Raw genomic sequence first — 17,766 nt, 5'->3', positions numbered from 1 at the left:
AACAGTCAAAAAAAAAAAAAGGTAATGAAGAAGAGAGTTAGTGGTTATTTAGATAAATACACTGGTTAACAGTCAAAAAAAAAAAAAAAGGTAATGAAGAAGAGAGTTAGTGGTTATTTAGATAAATACACTGGTTAACAGTCAAAACAAAAAAAAGGTAATGAAGAAGAGAGTTAGTGGTTATTTAGATAAATACACTGGTTAACAGTCAAAAACAAAAAGGTAATGAAGAAGAGAGTTAGTGGTTATTTAGATAAATACACTGGTTAACAGTCAAAAACAAAAAAAGGTAATGAAGAAGAGAGTTAGTGGTTATTTAGATAAATACACTGGTTAACAGTCAAAAAAAAAAAGGTAATGAAGAAGAGAGTTAGTGGTTATTTAGATAAATACACTGGTTAACAGTCAAAACAAAAAAGGTAATGAAGAAGAGAGTTAGTGGTTATTTAGATAAATACACTGGTTAACAGTCAAAAACAAAAAAGGTAATGAAGAAGAGAGTTAGTGGTTATTTAGATAAATACACTGGTTAACAGTCAAAACAAAAAAAGGTAATGAAGAAGAGAGTTAGTGGTTATTTAGATAAATACACTGGTTAACAGTCAAAAAAAAAAAAAGGTAATGAAGAAGAGAGTTAGTGGTTATTTAGATAAATACACTGGTTAACAGTCAAAACAAAAAAAGGTAATGAAGAAGAGAGTTAGTGGTTATTTAGATAAATACACTGGTTAACAGTCAAAAAAAAAAAAAGGTAATGAAGAAGAGAGTTAGTGGTTATTTAGATAAATACACTGGTTAACAGTCAAAAAAAAAAAAGGTAATGAAGAAGAGAGTTAGTGGTTATTTAGATAAATACACTGGTTAACAGTCAAAAAACAAAAAAGGTAATGAAGAAGAGAGTTAGTGGTTATTTAGATAAATACACTGGTTAACAGTCAAAACCAAAAAAGGTAATGAAGAAGAGAGTTAGTGGTTATTTAGATAAATACACTGGTTAACAGTCAAAAACAAAAAAAGGTAATGAAGAAGAGAGTTAGTGGTTATTTAGATAAATACACTGGTTAACAGTCAAAAACAAAAAAAGGTAATGAAGAAGAGAGTTAGTGGTTATTTAGATAAATACACTGGTTAACAGTCAAAAACAAAAAGGTAATGAAGAAGAGAGTTAGTGGTTATTTAGATAAATACACTGGTTAACAGTCAAAAACAAAAAGGTAATGAAGAAGAGAGTTAGTGGTTATTTAGATAAATACACTGGTTAACAGTCAAAAAAAAAAAAGGTAATGAAGAAGAGAGTTAGTGGTTATTTAGATAAATACACTGGTTAACAGTCAAAAACAAAAAAAGGTAATGAAGAAGAGAGTTAGTGGTTATTTAGATAAATACACTGGTTAACAGTCAAAAACAAAAAAGGTAATGAAGAAGAGAGTTAGTGGTTATTTAGATAAATACACTGGTTAACAGTCAAAAACAAAAAAAGGTAATGAAGAAGAGAGTTAGTGGTTATTTAGATAAATACACTGGTTAACAGTCAAAAAAAAAAAAAGGTAATGAAAAAGAGAGTTAGTGGTTATTTAGATAAATACACTGGTTAACAGTCAAAAAAAAAAAAAGGTAATGAAGAAGAGAGTTAGTGGTTATTTAGATAAATACACTGGTTAACAGTCAAAACCAAAAAAAGGTAATGAAGAAGAGAGTTAGTGGTTATTTAGATAAATACACTGGTTAACAGTCAAAAAAAAAAAGGTAATGAAGAAGAAGAGAGTTAGTGGTTATTTAGATAAATACACTGGTTAACAGTCAAAAAACAAAAAAGGTAATGAAGAAGAGAGTTAGTGGTTATTTAGATAAATACACTGGTTAACAGTCAAAACAAAAAAAGGTAATGAAGAAGAGAGTTAGTGGTTATTTAGATAAATACACTGGTTAACAGTCAAAACAAAAAAGGTAATGAAGAAGAGAGTTAGTGGTTATTTAGATAAATACACTGGTTAACAGTCAAAAACAAAAAAGGTAATGAAGAAGAGAGTTAGTGGTTATTTAGATAAATACACTGGTTAACAGTCAAAAACAAAAAAAGGTAATGAAGAAGAGAGTTAGTGGTTATTTAGATAAATACACTGGTTAACAGTCAAAAAAAAAAAGGTAATGAAGAAGAGAGTTAGTGGTTATTTAGATAAATACACTGGTTAACAGTCAAAAAAAAAAAGGTAATGAAGAAGAGAGTTAGTGGTTATTTAGATAAATACACTGGTTAACAGTCAAAAAAACAAAAAAGGTAATGAAGAAGAGAGTTAGTGGTTATTTAGATAAATACACTGGTTAACAGTCAAAAAAAAAAAAGGTAATGAAGAAGAGAGTTAGTGGTTATTTAGATAAATACACTGGTTAACAGTCAAAAACAAAAAAAAGGTAATGAAAAAGAGAGTTAGTGGTTATTTAGATAAATACACTGGTTAACAGTCAAAAAAAAAAAAAGGTAATGAAGAAGAGAGTTAGTGGTTATTTAGATAAATACACTGGTTAACAGTCAAAAAAAAAAAAGGTAATGAAGAAGAGAGTTAGTGGTTATTTAGATAAATACACTGGTTAACAGTCAAAAAAAAAAAAAGGTAATGAAGAAGAGAGTTAGTGGTTATTTAGATAAATACACTGGTTAACAGTCAAAAACAAAAAAAGGTAATGAAGAAGAGAGTTAGTGGTTATTTAGATAAATACACTGGTTAACAGTCAAAACAAAAAAAGGTAATGAAGAAGAGAGTTAGTGGTTATTTAGATAAATACACTGGTTAACAGTCAAAAACAAAAAAAGGTAATGAAGAAGAGAGTTAGTGGTTATTTAGATAAATACACTGGTTAACAGTCAAAAACAAAAAAAGGTAATGAAAAAGAGAGTTAGTGGTTATTTAGATAAATACACTGGTTAACAGTCAAAACAAAAAAGGTAATGAAGAAGAGAGTTAGTGGTTATTTAGATAAATACACTGGTTAACAGTCAAAAAAAAAAAAGGTAATGAAGAAGAGAGTTAGTGGTTATTTAGATAAATACACTGGTTAACAGTCAAAAAAAAAAAAGGTAATGAAGAAGAGAGTTAGTGGTTATTTAGATAAATACACTGGTTAACAGTCAAAACAAAAAAAGGTAATGAAGAAGAGAGTTAGTGGTTATTTAGATAAATACACTGGTTAACAGTCAAAAAAAAAAAAGGTAATGAAGAAGAGAGTTAGTGGTTATTTAGATAAATACACTGGTTAACAGTCAAAAACAAAAAAGGTAATGAAGAAGAGAGTTAGTGGTTATTTAGATAAATACACTGGTTAACAGACAAAACAAAAAAAGGTAATGAAGAAGAGAGTTAGTGGTTATTTAGATAAATACACTGGTTAACAGTCAAAAAACAAAAAAGGTAATGAAGAAGAGAGTTAGTGGTTATTTAGATAAATACACTGGTTAACAGTCAAAAAAAAAAAAGGTAATGAAGAAGAGAGTTAGTGGTTATTTAGATAAATACACTGGTTAACAGTCAAAAAAAAAAAGGTAATGAAGAAGAGAGTTAGTGGTTATTTAGATAAATACACTGGTTAACAGTCAAAAAAAAAAAAAAGGTAATGAAGAAGAGAGTTAGTGGTTATTTAGATAAATACACTGGTTAACAGTCAAAACAAAAAAAGGTAATGAAGAAGAGAGTTAGTGGTTATTTAGATAAATACACTGGTTAACAGTCAAAAAAAAAAAAAGGTAATGAAGAAGAGAGTTAGTGGTTATTTAGATAAATACACTGGTTAACAGTCAAAACAAAAAAAAGGTAATGAAGAAGAGAGTTAGTGGTTATTTAGATAAATACACTGGTTAACAGTCAAAAAAACAAAAAAGGTAATGAAGAAGAGAGTTAGTGGTTATTTAGATAAATACACTGGTTAACAGTCAAAAAAAAAAAAGGTAATGAAGAAGAGAGTTAGTGGTTATTTAGATAAATACACTGGTTAACAGTCAAAAAAAAAAAAAGGTAATGAAGAAGAGAGTTAGTGGTTATTTAGATAAATACACTGGTTAACAGTCAAAAAAAAAAAAAGGTAATGAAGAAGAGAGTTAGTGGTTATTTAGATAAATACACTGGTTAACAGTCAAAAAAAAAAAAGGTAATGAAGAAGAGAGTTAGTGGTTATTTAGATAAATACACTGGTTAACAGTCAAAAACAAAAAAGGTAATGAAGAAGAGAGTTAGTGGTTATTTAGATAAATACACTGGTTAACAGTCAAAACAAAAAAGGTAATGAAGAAGAGAGTTAGTGGTTATTTAGATAAATACACTGGTTAACAGTCAAAAAAAAAAAAAAAGGTAATGAAGAAGAGAGTTAGTGGTTATTTAGATAAATACACTGGTTAACAGTCAAAAAAAAAAAAAAGGTAATGAAGAAGAGAGTTAGTGGTTATTTAGATAAATACACTGGTTAACAGTCAAAAAAAAAAAAGGTAATGAAGAAGAGAGTTAGTGGTTATTTAGATAAATACACTGGTTAACAGTCAAAAAACAAAAAAGGTAATGAAGAAGAGAGTTAGTGGTTATTTAGATAAATACACTGGTTAACAGTCAAAAACAAAAAGGTAATGAAGAAGAGAGTTAGTGGTTATTTAGATAAATACACTGGTTAACAGTCAAAAACAAAATGGTATGAAGAAGAGAGTTAGTGGTTATTTAGATAAATACACTGGTTAACAGTCAAAAAAAAAAAAAGGTAATGAAGAAGAGAGTTAGTGGTTATTTAGATAAATACACTGGTTAACAGTCAAAAAAAAAAAAGGTAATGAAGAAGAGAGTTAGTGGTTATTTAGATAAATACACTGGTTAACAGTCAAAAAAAAAAAAAGGTAATGAAGAAGAGAGTTAGTGGTTATTTAGATAAATACACTGGTTAACAGTCAAAAAAAAAAAGGTAATGAAGAAGAGAGTTAGTGGTTATTTAGATAAATACACTGGTTAACAGTCAAAAAAAAAAAAGGTAATGAAGAAGAGAGTTAGTGGTTATTTAGATAAATACACTGGTTAACAGTCAAAAACAAAAAAAAGTTAATGAAAAAGAGAGTTAGTGGTTATTTAGATAAATACACTGGTTAACAGTCAAAAACAAAAAAGGTAATGAAGAAGAGAGTTAGTGGTTATTTAGATAAATACACTGGTTAACAGTCAAAAAAAAAAAAAGGTAATGAAGAAGAGAGTTAGTGGTTATTTAGATAAATACACTGGTTAACAGTCAAAAAACAAAAAAAGGTAATGAAGAAGAGAGTTAGTGGTTATTTAGATAAATACACTGGTTAACAGTCAAAACAAAAAAAGGTAATGAAGAAGAGAGTTAGTGGTTATTTAGATAAATACACTGGTTAACAGTCAAAAAAAAAAAGGTAATGAAGAAGAGAGTTAGTGGTTATTTAGATAAATACACTGGTTAACAGTCAAAAAACAAAAAAAGGTAATGAAGAAGAGAGTTTGTGGTTATTTAGATAAATACACTGGTTAACAGTCAAAACCAAAAAAGGTAAAGAAGAAGAGAGTTAGTGGTTATTTAGATAAGTACACTGGTTAACAGTCAAAAACCAAAAAAGTTAATGAAGAAGAGAGTTAGTGGTTATTTAGATAAATACACTGGTTAACAGTCAAAAAACAAAAAAGGTAATGAAGAAGAGAGTTAGTGGTTATTTAGATAAATACACTGGTTAACAGTCAAAAAAACAAAAAAGGTAATGAAGAAGAGAGTTAGTGGTTATTTAGATAAATACACTGGTTAACAGTCAAAAAACAAAAAAGGTAATGAAGAAGAGAGTTAGTGGTTATTTAGATAAATACACTGGTTAACAGTCAAAACAAAAAAAGGTAATGAAGAAGAGAGTTAGTGGTTATTTAGATAAATACACTGGTTAACAGTCAAAAAAAAAAAAAGGTAATGAAGAAGAGAGTTAGTGGTTATTTAGATAAATACACTGGTTAACAGTCAAAAAACAAAAAAAGGTAATGAAGAAGAGAGTTAGTGGTTATTTAGATAAATACACTGGTTAACAGTCAAAAAAAAAAAAAGGTAATGAAGAAGAGAGTTAGTGGTTATTTAGATAAATACACTGGTTAACAGTCAAAAACAAAAAAAGGTAATGAAGAAGAGAGTTAGTGGTTATTTAGATAAATACACTGGTTAACAGTCAAAAAACAAAAAAGGTAATGAAGAAGAGAGTTAGTGGTTATTTAGATAAATACACTGGTTAACAGTCAAAAAAAAAAAAAGGTAATGAAGAAGAGAGTTAGTGGTTATTTAGATAAATACACTGGTTAACAGTCAAAAAAAAAAAGGTAATGAAGAAGAGAGTTAGTGGTTATTTAGATAAATACACTGGTTAACAGTCAAAAAAAAAAAAGGTAATGAAGAAGAGAGTTAGTGGTTATTTAGATAAATACACTGGTTAACAGTCAAAACAAAAAAAGGTAATGAAGAAGAGAGTTAGTGGTTATTTAGATAAATACACTGGTTAACAGTCAAAAAAAAAAAGGTAATGAAGAAGAGAGTTAGTGGTTATTTAGATAAATACACTGGTTAACAGTCAAAAAAAAAAAAAGGTAATGAAGAAGAGAGTTAGTGGTTATTTAGATAAATACACTGGTTAACAGTCAAAAAAAAAAAAAGGTAATGAAGAAGAGAGTTAGTGGTTATTTAGATAAATACACTGGTTAACAGTCAAAAAAAAAAAAGGTAATGAAGAAGAGAGTTAGTGGTTATTTAGATAAATACACTGGTTAACAGTCAAAAAACAAAAAAAGGTAATGAAGAAGAGAGTTAGTGGTTATTTAGATAAATACACTGGTTAACAGTCAAAACAAAAAAGGTAATGAAGAAGAGAGTTAGTGGTTATTTAGATAAATACACTGGTTAACAGTCAAAAAACAAAAAAGGTAATGAAGAAGAGAGTTAGTGGTTATTTAGATAAATACACTGGTTAACAGTCAAAAAAAAAAAAGGTAATGAAGAAGAGAGTTAGTGGTTATTTAGATAAATACACTGGTTAACAGTCAAAACAAAAAAAGGTAATGAAGAAGAGAGTTAGTGGTTATTTAGATAAATACACTGGTTAACAGTCAAAACAAAAAAAGGTAATGAAGAAGAGAGTTAGTGGTTATTTAGATAAATACACTGGTTAACAGTCAAAAACAAAAAAAGGTAATGAAGAAGAGAGTTAGTGGTTATTTAGATAAATACACTGGTTAACAGTCAAAAAACAAAAAAAGGTAATGAAGAAGAGAGTTAGTGGTTATTTAGATAAATACACTGGTTAACAGTCAAAAAAGGTAATGAAGAAGAGAGTTAGTGGTTATTTAGATAAAAAAAAAAAAAAGGTAATGAAGAAGAGAGTTAGTGGTTATTTAGATAAATACACTGGTTAACAGTCAAAAACAAAAAAAGGTAATGAAGAAGAGAGTTAGTGGTTATTTAGATAAATACACTGGTTAACAGTCAAAAAAAAAAAAGGTAATGAAGAAGAGAGTTAGTGGTTATTTAGATAAATACACTGGTTAACAGTCAAAAACAAAAAAAGGTAATGAAGAAGAGAGTTAGTGGTTATTTAGATAAATACACTGGTTAACAGTCAAAAAACAAAAAAGGTAATGAAGAAGAGAGTTAGTGGTTATTTAGATAAATACACTGGTTAACAGTCAAAAACAAAAAAAGGTAATGAAGAAGAGAGTTAGTGGTTATTTAGATAAATACACTGGTTAACAGTCAAAAAAAAAAAAGGTAATGAAGAAGAGAGTTAGTGGTTATTTAGATAAATACACTGGTTAACAGTCAAAACAAAAAAGGTAATGAAGAAGAGAGTTAGTGGTTATTTAGATAAATACACTGGTTAACAGTCAAAAAACAAAAAAAGGTAATGAAGAAGAGAGTTAGTGGTTATTTAGATAAATACACTGGTTAACAGTCAAAAAAAAAAAAAGGTAATGAAGAAGAGAGTTAGTGGTTATTTAGATAAATACACTGGTTAACAGTCAAAAAAAAAAAAAGGTAATGAAGAAGAGAGTTAGTGGTTATTTAGATAAATACACTGGTTAACAGTCAAAAAAAAAAAAAGGTAATGAAGAAGAGAGTTAGTGGTTATTTAGATAAATACACTGGTTAACAGTCAAAAAACAAAAAAGGTAATGAAGAAGAGAGTTAGTGGTTATTTAGATAAATACACTGGTTAACAGTCAAAAAAACAAAAAAGGTAATGAAGAAGAGAGTTAGTGGTTATTTAGATAAATACACTGGTTAACAGTCAAAACAAAAAAAGGTAATGAAGAAGAGAGTTAGTGGTTATTTAGATAAATACACTGGTTAACAGTCAAAAACAAAAAAAGGTAATGAAGAAGAGAGTTAGTGGTTATTTAGATAAATACACTGATTAACAGTCAAAATAAAATGGTATGAAGAAGAGAGTTAGTGGTTATTTAGATAAATACACTGGTTAACAGTCAAAAACAAAAAGGTAATGAAGAAGAGAGTTTGTGGTTATTTAGATAAATACACTGGTTAACAGTCAAAACCAAAAAAAGGTAATGAAGAAGAGAGTTAGTGGTTATTTAGATAAATACACTGGTTAACAGTCAAAAAAAAAAAAAGGTAATGAAGAAGAGAGTTAGTGGTTATTTAGATAAATACACTGGTTAACAGTCAAAACAAAAAAAGGTAATGAAGAAGAGAGTTAGTGGTTATTTAGATAAATACACTGGTTAACAGTCAAAAAAACAAAAAAGGTAATGAAGAAGAGAGTTAGTGGTTATTTAGATAAATACACTGGTTAACAGTCAAAAACAAAAAAAGGTAATGAAGAAGAGAGTTAGTGGTTATTTAGATAAATACACTGGTTAACAGTCAAAAACAAAAAGGTAATGAAGAAGAGAGTTAGTGGTTATTTAGATAAATACACTGGTTAACAGTCAAAACAAAAAAAGGTAATGAAGAAGAGAGTTAGTGGTTATTTAGATAAATACACTGGTTAACAGTCAAAAAACAAAAAAAAGGTAATGAAGAAGAGAGTTAGTGGTTATTTAGATAAATACACTGGTTAACAGTCAAAAAACAAAAAAGGTAATGAAGAAGAGAGTTAGTGGTTATTTAGATAAATACACTGGTTAACAGTCAAAAAAAAAAAAAAAAGGTAATGAAGAAGAGAGTTAGTGGTTATTTAGATAAATACACTGGTTAACAGTCAAAAAACAAAAAAAAGGTAATGAAGAAGAGAGTTAGTGGTTATTTAGATAAATACACTGGTTAACAGTCAAAACAAAAAAAGGTAATGAAGAAGAGAGTTAGTGGTTATTTAGATAAATACACTGGTTAACAGTCAAAACAAAAAAAAGGTAATGAAGAAGAGAGTTAGTGGTTATTTAGATAAATACACTGGTTAACAGTCAAAACAAAAAAAGGTAATGAAGAAGAGAGTTAGTGGTTATTTAGATAAATACACTGGTTAACAGTCAAAAACAAAAAAAGGTAATGAAGAAGAGAGTTAGTGGTTATTTAGATAAATACACTGGTTAACAGTCAAAAAAAAAAAAGGTAATGAAGAAGAGAGTTAGTGGTTATTTAGATAAATACACTGGTTAACAGTCAAAACAAAAAAAGGTAATGAAGAAGAGAGTTAGTGGTTATTTAGATAAATACACTGGTTAACAGTCAAAACAAAAAAGGTAATGAAGAAGAGAGTTAGTGGTTATTTAGATAAATACACTGGTTAACAGTCAAAAAAAAAAAAGGTAATGAAGAAGAGAGTTAGTGGTTATTTAGATAAATACACTGGTTAACAGTCAAAAAAAAAAAAGGTAATGAAGAAGAGAGTTAGTGGTTATTTAGATAAATACACTGGTTAACAGTCAAAACAAAAAAAGGTAATGAAGAAGAGAGTTAGTGGTTATTTAGATAAATACACTGGTTAACAGTCAAAAAACAAAAAAGGTAATGAAGAAGAGAGTTAGTGGTTATTTAGATAAATACACTGGTTAACAGTCAAAAAAAAAAAAAGGTAATGAAGAAGAGAGTTAGTGGTTATTTAGATAAATACACTGGTTAACAGTCAAAAAACAAAAAAAGGTAATGAAGAAGAGAGTTAGTGGTTATTTAGATAAATACACTGGTTAACAGTCAAAAAAAAAAAAAGGTAATGAAGAAGAGAGTTAGTGGTTATTTAGATAAATACACTGGTTAACAGTCAAAAACAAAAAAAAGGTAATGAAGAAGAGAGTTAGTGGTTATTTAGATAAATACACTGGTTAACAGTCAAAAAAAAAAAAAGGTAATGAAGAAGAGAGTTAGTGGTTATTTAGATAAATACACTGGTTAACAGTCAAAAAACAAAAAAAGGTAATGAAGAAGAGAGTTAGTGGTTATTTAGATAAATACACTGGTTAACAGTCAAAAAAAAAAAAGGTAATGAAGAAGAGAGTTAGTGGTTATTTAGATAAATACACTGGTTAACAGTCAAAAAAAAAAAAAGGTAATGAAGAAGAGAGTTAGTGGTTATTTAGATAAATACACTGGTTAACAGTCAAAACAAAAAAAGGTAATGAAGAAGAGAGTTAGTGGTTATTTAGATAAATACACTGGTTAACAGTCAAAAAACAAAAAAGGTAATGAAGAAGAGAGTTAGTGGTTATTTAGATAAATACACTGGTTAACAGTCAAAAAAAAAAAAAGGTAATGAAGAAGAGAGTTAGTGGTTATTTAGATAAATACACTGGTTAACAGTCAAAAAAAAAAAAGGTAATGAAGAAGAGAGTTAGTGGTTATTTAGATAAATACACTGGTTAACAGCCAAATACAAAAAAGGTAATGAAGAAGAGAGTTAGTGGTTATTCAGATAAATACACTGGTTAACAGTCAAAAACAAAAAAAGGTAATGAAAAAGAGAGTTAGTGGTTATTTAGATAAATACACTGGTTAACAGTCAAAAAACAAAAAAGGTAATGAAGAAGAGAGTTAGTGGTTATTTAGATAAATACACTGGTTAACAGTCAAAAACAAAAAAAAGGTAATGAAGAAGAGAGTTAGTGGTTATTTAGATAAATACACTGGTTAACAGTCAAAAACAAAAAAGGTAATGAAGAAGAGAGTTAGTGGTTATTTAGATAAATACACTGGTTAACAGTCAAAAAAAAAAAAGGTAATGAAGAAGAGAGTTAGTGGTTATTTAGATAAATACACTGGTTAACAGTCAAAAAAAAAAAAGGTAATGAAGAAGAGAGTTAGTGGTTATTTAGATAAATACACTGGTTAACAGTCAAAAAAAAAAAAGGTAATGAAGAAGAGAGTTAGTGGTTATTTAGATAAATACACTGGTTAACAGTCAAAACAAAAAAGGTAATGAAGAAGAGAGTTAGTGGTTATTTAGATAAATACACTGGTTAACAGTCAAAACCAAAAAAAGGTAATGAAGAAGAGAGTTAGTGGTTATTTAGATAAATACACTGGTTAACAGTCAAAAAAAAAAAAGGTAATGAAGAAGAGAGTTAGTGGTTATTTAGATAAATACACTGGTTAACAGTCAAAAAACAAAAAGGTAATGAAGAAGAGAGTTAGTGGTTATTTAGATAAATACACTGGTTAACAGTCAAAAAAAAAAAGGTAATGAAGAAGAGAGTTAGTGGTTATTTAGATAAATACACTGGTTAACAGTCAAAACAAAAAAGGTAATGAAGAAGAGAGTTAGTGGTTATTTAGATAAATACACTGGTTAACAGTCAAAAAAAAAAAAAGGTAATGAAGAAGAGAGTTAGTGGTTATTTAGATAAATACACTGGTTAACAGTCAAAAAAAAAAAAGGTAATGAAGAAGAGAGTTAGTGGTTATTTAGATAAATACACTGGTTAACAGTCAAAAAAAAAAAAGGTAATGAAGAAGAGAGTTAGTGGTTATTTAGATAAATACACTGGTTAACAGTCAAAAAAAAAAAAGGTAATGAAGAAGAGAGTTAGTGGTTATTTAGATAAATACACTGGTTAACAGTCAAAAACAAAAAAGGTAATGAAGAAGAGAGTTAGTGGTTATTTAGATAAATACACTGGTTAACAGTCAAAACAAAAAAGGTAATGAAGAAGAGAGTTAGTGGTTATTTAGATAAATACACTGGTTAACAGTCAAAAACAAAAAAGGTAATGAAGAAGAGAGTTAGTGGTTATTTAGATAAATACACTGGTTAACAGTCAAAACAAAAAAGGTAATGAAGAAGAGAGTTAGTGGTTATTTAGATAAATACACTGGTTAACAGTCAAAAAAAAAAAAGGTAATGAAGAAGAGAGTTAGTGGTTATTTAGATAAATACACTGGTTAACAGTCAAAAAACAAAAAAGGTAATGAAGAAGAGAGTTAGTGGTTATTTAGATAAATACACTGGTTAACAGTCAAAAAAAAAAAAAGGTAATGAAGAAGAGAGTTAGTGGTTATTTAGATAAATACACTGGTTAACAGTCAAAACAAAAAAAAGGTAATGAAGAAGAGAGTTAGTGGTTATTTAGATAAATACACTGGTTAACAGTCAAAAAAAAAAAAAAGGTAATGAAGAAGAGAGTTAGTGGTTATTTAGATAAATACACTGGTTAACAGTCAAAAAAACAAAAAAGGTAATGAAGAAGAGAGTTAGTGGTTATTTAGATAAATACACTGGTTAACAGTCAAAAACAAAAAAGGTAATGAAGAAGAGAGTTAGTGGTTATTTAGATAAATACACTGGTTAACAGTCAAAAACAAAAAAAGGTAATGAAAAAGAGAGTTAGTGGTTATTTAGATAAATACACTGGTTAACAGTCAAAAAACAAAAAAGGTAATGAAGAAGAGAGTTAGTGGTTATTTAGATAAATACACTGGTTAACAGTCAAAAAACAAAAAAGGTAATGAAGAAGAGAGTTAGTGGTTATTTAGATAAATACACTGGTTAACAGTCAAAACAAAAAAAGGTAATGAAGAAGAGAGTTAGTGGTTATTTAGATAAATACACTGGTTAACAGTCAAAAAACAAAAAAAGGTAATGAAGAAGAGAGTTAGTGGTTATTTAGATAAATACACTGGTTAACAGTCAAAAACAAAAAAAGGTAATGAAGAAGAGAGTTAGTGGTTATTTAGATAAATACACTGGTTAACAGTCAAAAAAAAAAAAGGTAATGAAGAAGAGAGTTAGTGGTTATTTAGATAAATACACTGGTTAACAGTCAAAAAAAAAAAAAGGTAATGAAGAAGAGAGTTAGTGGTTATTTAGATAAATACACTGGTTAACAGTCAAAAACAAAAAAAGGTAATGAAGAAGAGAGTTAGTGGTTATTTAGATAAATACACTGGTTAACAGTCAAAAACAAAAAAGGTAATGAAGAAGAGAGTTAGTGGTTATTTAGATAAATACACTGGTTAACAGTCAAAAAAAAAAAAAGGTAATGAAAAAGAGAGTTAGTGGTTATTTAGATAAATACACTGGTTAACAGTCAAAAAACAAAAAAAGGTAATGAAGAAGAGAGTTAGTGGTTATTTAGATAAATACACTGGTTAACAGTCAAAAAAAAAAAAAAGGTAATGAAAAAGAGAGTTAGTGGTTATTTAGATAAATACACTGGTTAACAGTCAAAAACAAAAAAGGTAATGAAGAAGAGAGTTAGTGGTTATTTAGATAAATACACTGGTTAACAGTCAAAAAAAAAAAAGGTAATGAAGAAGAGAGTTAGTGGTTATTTAGATAAATACACTGGTTAACAGTCAAAACAAAAAAAGGTAATGAAGAAGAGAGTTAGTGGTTATTTAGATAAATACACTGGTTAACAGTCAAAAACAAAAAAAGGTAATGAAGAAGAGAGTTAGTGGTTATTTAGATAAATACACTGGTTAACAGTCAAAAACAAAAAAGGTAATGAAGAAGAGAGTTAGTGGTTATTTAGATAAATACACTGGTTAACAGTCAAAAAAACAAAAAAGGTAATGAAGAAGAGAGTTAGTGGTTATTTAGATAAATACACTGGTTAACAGTCAAAAAACAAAAAAAAGGTAATGAAGAAGAGAGTTAGTGGTTATTTAGATAAATACACTGGTTAACAGTCAAAAAAAAAAAAAAGGTAATGAAGAAGAGAGTTAGTGGTTATTTAGATAAATACACTGGTTAACAGTCAAAACAAAAAAAGGTAATGAAGAAGAGAGTTAGTGGTTATTTAGATAAATACACTGGTTAACAGTCAAAAAAAAAAAAAGGTAATGAAGAAGAGAGTTAGTGGTTATTTAGATAAATACACTGGTTAACAGCAAAAAACAAAAAAGGTAATGAAGAAGAGAGTTAGTGGTTATTTAGATAAATACACTGGTTAACAGTCAAAAACAAAAAGGTAATGAAGAAGAGAGTTAGTGGTTATTTAGATAAATACACTGGTTAACAGTCAAAAACAAAAAAAGGTAATGAAGAAGAGAGTTAGTGGTTATTTAGATAAATACACTGGTTAACAGTCAAAAAAAAAAAAGGTAATGAAGAAGAGAGTTAGTGGTTATTTAGATAAATACACTGGTTAACAGTCAAAAACAAAAAAGGTAATGAAGAAGAGAGTTAGTGGTTATTTAGATAAATACACTGGTTAACAATCAAAAAACAAAAAAAGGTAATGAAGAAGAGAGTTAGTGGTTATTTAGATAAATACACTGGTTAACAGTCAAAAACAAAAAAGGTAATGAAGAAGAGAGTTAGTGGTTATTTAGATAAATACACTGGTTAACAGTCAAAAACAAAAAGGTAATGAAGAAGAGAGTTAGTGGTTATTTAGATAAATACACTGGTTAACAGTCAAAAAACAAAAAAAAGGTAATGAAGAAGAGAGTTAGTGGTTATTTAGATAAATACACTGGTTAACAGTCAAAAAAACAAAAAAGGTAATGAAGAAGAGAGTTAGTGGTTATTTAGATAAATACACTGGTTAACAGTCAAAAAAAAAAAAAGGTAATGAAGAAGAGAGTTAGTGGTTATTTAGATAAATACACTGGTTAACAGTCAAAAAAAAAAAGGTAATGAAGAAGAGAGTTAGTGGTTATTTAGATAAATACACTGGTTAACAGTCAAAAAAAAAAAAAGGTAATGAAGAAGAGAGTTAGTGGTTATTTAGATAAATACACTGGTTAACAGTCAAAAAAAAAAAAGGTAATGAAGAAGAGAGTTAGTGGTTATTTAGATAAATACACTGGTTAACAGTCAAAAACAAAAAAGGTAATGAAGAAGAGAGTTAGTGGTTATTTAGATAAATACACTGGTTAACAGTCAAAAAACAAAAAAAGGTAATGAAGAAGAGAGTTAGTGGTTATTTAGATAAATACACTGGTTAACAGTCAAAACAAAAAAAGGTAATGAAGAAGAGAGTTAGTGGTTATTTAGATAAATACACTGGTTAACAGTCAAAAAAAAAAAAGGTAATGAAGAAGAGAGTTAGTGGTTATTTAGATAAATACACTGGTTAACAGTCAAAACAAAAAAAGGTAATGAAGAAGAGAGTTAGTGGTTATTTAGATAAATACACTGGTTAACAGTCAAAACAAAAAAAGCTAATGAAGAAGAGAGTTAGTGGTTATTTAGATAAATACACTGGTTAACAGTCAAAACAAAAAAAGGTAATGAAGAAGAGAGTTAGTGGTTATTTAGATAAATACACTGGTTAACAGTCAAAAACAAAAAAGGTAATGAAGAAGAGAGTTAGTGGTTATTTAGATAAATACACTGGTTAACAGTCAAAAACAAAAAAGGTAATGAAGAAGAGAGTTAGTGGTTATTTAGATAAATACACTGGTTAACAGTCAAAAACAAAAAAAGGTAATGAAGAAGAGAGTTAGTGGTTATTTAGATAAATACACTGGTTAACAGTCAAAAAACAAAAAAGGTAATGAAGAAGAGAGTTAGTGGTTATTTAGATAAATACACTGGTTAACAGTCAAAAAACAAAAAAGGTAATGAAGAAGAGAGTTAGTGGTTATTTAGATAAATACACTGGTTAACAGTCAAAAACAAAAAAGGTAATGAAGAAGAGAGTTAGTGGTTATTTAGATAAATACACTGGTTAACAGTCAAAAAAAAAAAAGGTAATGAAGAAGAGAGTTAGTGGTTATTTAGATAAATACACTGGTTAACAGTCAAAAACAAAAAGGTAATGAAGAAGAGAGTTAGTGGTTATTTAGATAAATACACTGGTTAACAGTCAAAAAAAAAAAAGGTAATGAAGAAGAGAGTTAGTGGTTATTTAGATAAATACACTGGTTAACAGTCAAAACAAAAAAAGGTAATGAAGAAGAGAGTTAGTGGTTATTTAGATAAATACACTGGTTAACAGTCAAAAACAAAAAAGGTAATGAAGAAGAGAGTTAGTGGTTATTTAGATAAATACACTGGTTAACAGTCAAAAACAAAAAAGGTAATGAAGAAGAGAGTTAGTGGTTATTTAGATAAATACACTGGTTAACAGTCAAAAAAAAAAAGGTAATGAAGAAGAGAGTTAGTGGTTATTTAGATAAATACACTGGTTAACAGTCAAAAAAAAAAAAAAGGTAATGAAAAAGAGAGTTAGTGGTTATTTAGATAAATACACTGGTTAACAGTCAAAAACAAAAAAGGTAATGAAGAAGAGAGTTAGTGGTTATTTAGATAAATACACTGGTTAACAGTCAAAACAAAAAAGGTAATGAAGAAGAGAGTTAGTGGTTATTTAGATAAATACACTGGTTAACAGTCAAAACAAAAAAAGGTAATGAAGAAGAGAGTTAGTGGTTATTTAGATAAATACACTGGTTAACAGTCAAAACAAAAAAGGTAATGAAGAAGAGAGTTAGTGGTTATTTAGATAAATACACTGGTTAACAGTCAAAAAAAAAAGGTAATGAAGAAGAGAGTTTGTGGTTATTTAGATAAATACACTGGTTAACAGTCAAAACCAAAAAAAGGTAATGAAGAAGAGAGTTAGTGGTTATTTAGATAAATACACTGGTTAACAGTCAAAAACAAAAAAGGTAATGAAGAAGAGAGTTAGTGGTTATTTAGATAAATACACTGGTTAACAGTCAAAAAAACAAAAGGTAATGAAGAAGAGAGTTAGTGGTTATTTAGATAAATACACTGGTTAACAGTCAAAAAAAAAAAAGGTAATGAAGAAGAGAGTTAGTGGTTATTTAGATAAATACACTGGTTAACAGTCAAAAACAAAAAAAGGTAATGAAGAAGAGAGTTAGTGGTTATTTAGATAAATACACTGGTTAACAGTCAAAAAACAAAAAAAGGTAATGAAGAAGAGAGTTAGTGGTTATTTAGATAAATACACTGGTTAACAGTCAAAACAAAAAGGTAATGAAGAAGAGAGTTAGTGGTTATTTAGATAAATACACTGGTTAACAGTCAAAACAAAAAAAGGTAATGAAGAAGAGAGTTAGTGGTTATTTAGATAAATACACTGGTTAACAGTCAAAACAAAAAAGGTAATGAAGAAGAGAGTTAGTGGTTATTTAGATAAATACACTGGTTAACAGTCAAAAACAAAAAAGGTAATGAAGAAGAGAAGTTAGTGGTTATTTAGATAAATACACTGGTTAACAGTCAAAAAACAAAAAAGGTAATGAAGAAGAGAGTTAGTGGTTATTTAGATAAATACACTGGTTAACAGTCAAAACAAAAAAAGGTAATGAAAAAGAGAGTTAGTGGTTATTTAGATAAATACACTGGTTAACAGTCAAAACAAAAGGTAATGAAGAAGAGAGTTA

General features: G+C 28.0%; 1 pseudogene across 1 annotated transcript in view; it reads right to left on the bottom strand.

The window, feature by feature from the left end:
• The window catches only part of LOC143257818 (glutamate [NMDA] receptor subunit 1-like), a 212,548-nt pseudogene that overhangs the window by 135,246 nt on the left and 59,536 nt on the right, over positions 1 to 17,766 (bottom strand). The window lies entirely within an intron of this gene.

This window comes from Tachypleus tridentatus, chromosome 7 (assembly GCF_004210375.1).
Source record: "Tachypleus tridentatus isolate NWPU-2018 chromosome 7, ASM421037v1, whole genome shotgun sequence".
Taxonomy (NCBI): Eukaryota; Metazoa; Arthropoda; class Merostomata; order Xiphosura; family Limulidae; genus Tachypleus; species Tachypleus tridentatus.
The sequence above is the reverse complement of the archived record's forward strand: the minus strand, read 5'-3'. Positions and strand labels throughout refer to the sequence as shown.